General features: G+C 39.8%; 1 protein-coding gene across 2 annotated transcripts in view; it reads left to right on the top strand.

Annotated features, from left to right (window-relative positions):
- The first annotated feature begins 1,825 nt into the window (after positions 1-1,825).
- SEMA6B (semaphorin 6B) overlaps positions 1,826-6,000 on the top strand; it is a 108,805-nt gene continuing 104,630 nt past the window's right edge. Inside the window, exon 1 of one of the 2 annotated variants that reach the window (XM_060784936.2) lies at positions 1,826-2,451. The gene's annotated coding sequence lies outside the window, so the exon portion shown is untranslated. The remainder of the gene's footprint in view (positions 2,452-6,000) is intronic. The other variant, XM_060784937.2, reaches the window with a different exon arrangement.

The following is a 6,000-nucleotide window of genomic DNA, read 5'->3' as shown; positions in this document are numbered from 1 at the left end:
TTCCCTTATACATTGGGGCCTTCTCATGCACATTGCCCCCTTCTCGTGTGCCTTTCACCCTCTTCTTGAATGTCTTGCATCCTTCCCATAAGCATTGGACTGTCCTCATGCACATTGCTCCCTTCTCATGTGTCTTTCGCCCTCTTCTTGACTGTCTTGCATCCTTCCCATAAGCATTGGACTGTCCTCATGCACATTGCCCCCTTCTCATGTGCCTTTCGCCTTCTTCTTTAGTGCATTGCATCCTTCCTTTACATATTGGGTCCTTCCTTAGACATTGGGTCTTTCTTGTAGCCCTTTCACCCTTCTTGCATGTCTTGCACCCTTCCCTTATATATATTGTACACTTCTCATGTGCTTTTCGCCTCCTTCTTCTGTGCTTTGCACCCTTCCCTTATACACTGGATCTTTCTCGTGTGCCTTTCCCCCTTCTCATGCTCCTTTCGCCTCCTTCTTTAGTGCCTTGCACCCTTCCCATATACATTTCACCCTTTCCATGCACCTCTCGCTCCCTTCTTGAGTACCTTCTACCCATCCCTTATACATTGGACCCTTCTCATGCACATTGCCCCCTTCTCATGTGCCTTTCGCTCCCTTCTTGAATGTCTTGCACCCTTCCCATGAGCACTGGACCCTCCTCATGCACATTGCCCCCTTTTCGTGTGCCCTTTGCCTTCTTCTTTAGTGCCTTCCACCCTTCCTTTATACATTGGGTCCTTCTCATGCACATTGCCCCCTTTTCGTGTGCCCTTTGCCTTCTTCTTTAGTGCCTTCCACCCTTCCTTTATACATTGGGTCCTTCTCATGCACATTGCCCCCTTTTCGTGTGCCCTTTGCCTTCTTCTTTAGTGCCCTCCACCCTTCCTTTATACATTGGGTCCTTCTCATACACCTTGCCCCCTTCTCATGCCCCTTTTGCACTTCTTGTGTGCTTTGCACCCTCCCCATATGCAGCGCACCCTTCTCATGTGCCTTGCCCCCTTCTCATGTGCCTTTCACCCCCTTCTTGAATGTCTTGCACCCTTCGCTTAAGCACTGAACCCTCTTCATGCACATTGCCCCCTTCTCATGTGCCTTTCGCTCCCTTCTTGTAAACATCTTGCACCCTTCCCATGAGCACTGGACCCTCCTCATGCACATTGCCCCCTTCTCATGTGCCTTTCGCCCCCTTCTTGAATGCCTAACACCCTTCCCATGAGCACTGGACACTCCTCATGCACATTGCCCCCTTCTCATACGCCTTTCGCCCCCTTCTTGAATGCCTAACACCCTTCCCATGAGCACTGGACACTCCTCATGCACATTGCCCCTTTCTCATATGCCTTTCGCCCCCTTCTTGAATGCCTAACACCCTTCCCATGAGCACTGGACACTCCTCATGCACATTGCCCCCTTCTCATATGCCTTTCGCTCCCTTCTTGAATGTCTTGCACCCTTCCCATGAGCACTGGACCCTCCTCATGCACATTGCCCCCTTTTTGTGTGCCCTTTGCCTTCTTCTTTAGTGCCTTGCACCCTTCCTTTATACATTGGGTCCTTCTCATGCACACTGCCCCTTTCTCATGTGCCTTTTGCACTTCTTTTGTGCCTTGCATCCTTCCCCTATACATTGGACCCTTCTCGTGCACCTTTTCCCTTCTCATGCCCTTTTTGCACTTCTTGTGTGCCTTGCACCCCCCTTCCCATATGCAGTGCACCCTTCTCCTGTGCCTTGCCCCCTTCTCATGCGCCGTTCGCCCCCTTCTCATGCACCTTGCCAACCTTATTGGCTTTCCCATCTCAGCCTGAATGCTTGCTGTGTTTCTTAGGAAGAGCCCTAAGACTCCAGTTCCTGTCAGAGGAATCCAGCCCTGCTTTTCCAACCCTCTTGATTGCAAATCTGGAGAGTTTTTGGAAGGCTGCAGTACCAGCCAGCCAGCTCTGTGTAGATGTTGCTTCACCCTGAACACCAGCAGAAAAGAAGAGATTTTTTCCAAAAGAGGAGAAGCATGAGAAGAGATTCCAACCTGATTCCTTCCAGGGCCTTGGTCTAGAATCAATATAGCCTTGCTTGCTATTCTAACAGAAGGCCAAGCCAGGAGAGCATCCATTCAAACCCCTGGGAAGCAAACAAAAAATCCCATTTTTCCTCCCTTTTTTGCAGCTGTTTTTGCAATTTCCCCACCATCACCACCTCCAAAGGTGTGATTTTATTTTTTGGGGGTGCAAAACAAAAGGGATCTCATTGAAGCCCATGTCTTTTCCTTCTTGTTCAGATTGGGTTTCGAATGGTTGGAAACAAAGATGCTGGTGAAGCCAAGGAAAGGACAGGTGTAAAAAGGGGGAGGAAAAAAAAGAAGAAGAGGATCTTCACTCCAAAAGGTTTTGCTGGATGTGACTGCAGCAGAGGAGGAGGAGGAGGAGGAGGAGGAAGAAGGAAGGAAACCAGCTTTGTCAGGGAGGCACCCCAAGGTAAGGGACAAAGCCTGTCTCTCCTTTTTGGGGTGGGTGGATGATGGGCTTTGTTGTCAACATCCATAAGGGGCTGGGTTTGGGGTTGCTTTGGAGGGCTTTTTTTTTGGGGTGGGGGGCAAACTTTAGACACTTCTGGGGATGGGAAGAATGGGAAGGGAGGGACCCAATGGCCAAGCTTGAACACATATTATTATTATTATTATTATTATTATTAATAATAATAATAATAATAGATACATGCATACACATATATTGGAATAAAGGGACCCAATGGCCAAAGTTGCACACAATATAATAATAATAATAATAATAATAATAATAATATAGAGAGGGATCCAATGGCTAAGCTTGCACACACAATAATAACAACAGTAATAATAATAGATACAAGCTTACACATATATTGGAATAAAGGGACCCAATGGCCAAACTTGGACACAATATAATAATAATAATAATAATATAGAGATGGACCCAATGGCCAAGCTTGCACACACAATAATAATAATAATAATAATAATAATAATAGATACATGCATACACTTATATTGGGATAAAGGGACCCAATGGCCAAAGTTGCACACAATATAATAATAATAATAATAATAATAATATAGAGAGGGACCCAATGGCCAAGCTTGCACACGCAATAATAATAATAATAATAATAGATACATGCATACACATCCCTGTATATTGGAAGAAAGGGGACCCAATGGCCAAAGTTGCACACAATATAATAATAACAATAATAATAATAATAATAATAATGAGTGGGACCCAATGGCCAGACATAATAATAATAATAATAATAGATACATGCATACACATATATTGGAAGAAAGGGGACCCAATAGCCAAACTTACATCACAATAATAATAATAATAATAATAATAATATAGAGAGGGACCCGATGGCCAGACATCATAATAATAATAATAATAATAATAATAGGTAAATGCATACACATGTATTGGAAGAAAGGGGACTCAATGGCCAAACTTGCACACACTATAATAATAATAATAATAATAATAATAATAATAGAACATATATTGGAAGAAAAGGGACTCAAGGGCCCAACTTGCACATGTAATAATAATAATAATAATAATATACATGCACATATTGGAAGAAAGGGGACCCAATGTCCAAACTTACACACAATATAATAATAACAATATAGAGAGGAACCCAGTGGCCAGTCATAATAATAATAATAATAATAATAATAATAATAGATACATGCATACACTTATATTGGAAGAAAGTGGACCCAATGGCTAAATTTGCACACATAATAATAATAGAATATATATTGGAAGAAAAGGGACCCAAGGGCCAAACTTGCACTAATAATAATAATAATAATAATAATAATACAACCCAATAATAATAGTAATAAACATGTGTATATTGAAAGAAAGGGGACTCAATGACCAAACTTGCACACATAATAATAATAATAATAATAATAATAACAATAACAACAACATACACACATATATTGGAAGAAAGCGGACCCAATGGCTAAATTTGCACACATAATAATAATAATAATAATAATAATAATAATAATAGAACATATATCGGAAAAAAGAGATCCAAGGGCCAAACTTGCACTAATAATAATAATAATAATAATAATAATAATCTCTCTCTATCACACACACACACATATATACACGCACATGCCTATACTGGAAGAAAGGAGACCCAATGGCCAAACTTGCACACAATATAATAATAATAATAATAATAATAATAATAATAAGCACACATATATTAGAAGTAAGGCACTCAATGGGCAGAATTGCACACAATAATAATAATAATGAAAGGGACCCAATGGCCGAGCATAATAATAATAATAATGATAGTACATACTTATATATTGGAAGGAAGGAATCCAATGGCCAAATTTGAAATAATAATAATAATAATATAGATACATGCATACACATATATTGGAAGAAGGGGACCCAAGGGCCCAACTTACAAACATAATAATAATAACAATACATACATACATACATACATACATACACACATATATGGGAAGAGAGGGAACCCAATTGCCAAACTTCAACACATAATAATAATAATATATTTTTGTCGTGTCAGGAGTGACGAGAAACTGCAAGTCGCTTCTGGTGTGCGAGAATTGGCCGTCTGCAAGGACGTTGCCCAGGGGATGTCCGGATGATTTGATGTTTTTATCATCCTTGTAGGAGGCTTCTTTCATGTCCCCGCATGAGGAGCTGGAGCTGATAGAGGGAGCTCACCTGCCTCTCCCCGGATTCGAACCTGCGACCTGTCAGTTTTCAGTCCTGGGTTTAACCCACTGCGCCACTGGGGGCTCCAAATAATGATAATAATAATAATCGCACATATATTGGAAGTAAGAGACCCAATGGCCAAACTTACACACATAATAATAATAATAATATACACACATTTTGGAAGTAGGGGAGCCAAGGGCCAAACTAGAAATAATAATAATAGTAATAATAATAACAACTATAATAACTATACATACACGTATATATTGGAAGAAAGGGGACCCAATGACCAATGGATACATCATAACGACGACAACAACAACATAATACACACATATATTGGACAGCAAGGGACCCAATGGCTAACTTGAATATTAATATATTAATATTATTATTGCTGCTTATATGCTGTCATAAAAGAGACTCAAAGTGACTGGTATATATTCCTATATATATATGTGTGTGTATATGTATGTATATGTATGTATGTAGTTATTGGAAGAAAGTGACCTAATGGCCAAACTTACATACTATTATTATTATCATTAGCTGCCTTTTCTCTCTGAAAAGAGACTCAAAGCGGGATATATATTGTAATATATGGAAGAAAGGGACCCTATGGCCAAATGTTCATGTTAATATAATATTGTTATTATATTTATTTGTATGCCACTTAACAAAAACTCAAAGCAGCTGATACACACACACACATCCCTATCTATATCTGTATCTATCTATCTATCTATCTATCTATTGCAAAGCTTCCATCTATAGGTAGACAGACAGAAAGAAAGGGACCCGGTTGCAAAGCTGTGTATGTATGTATGTATGTGCATATATGTATGTATACATGTATACGTGTAGATGTATATGTGTATGTATGTCTATAATATGTGTGTGTGTGTGATAGGAAATGCACTGCAAAACAAGCATATTAACATCTGTATATATATATATATATATATATATATATATAGGATGAAATGGACTCGATTGCAAATCCTGCCTATTAATCCTTGTACAGATTGGAAATCCTTTGTCCGAAACCAGAGGATCAAGTGTGTTTTGCGGATGGAAATAATGATCGCTATGGCTTTTTCCTCCCTATCATTTGCCATAAAAATCAATACTGGATAATATTGGCTCCGTTGTGCAATCAATCAATAGCCTTATTGATAGGCCAGATGCTTCGGGATGGGGTCATACAAGGTATTGTGTCTTTGAGGGTCATATTGCAAAGGATATATATGCCTTTTCCTATAA

Source organism: Anolis sagrei, chromosome X, assembly GCF_037176765.1.
Source record: "Anolis sagrei isolate rAnoSag1 chromosome X, rAnoSag1.mat, whole genome shotgun sequence".
NCBI lineage: Eukaryota > Metazoa > Chordata > Lepidosauria > Squamata > Dactyloidae > Anolis > Anolis sagrei.
The sequence above is the reverse complement of the archived record's forward strand: the minus strand, read 5'-3'. Positions and strand labels throughout refer to the sequence as shown.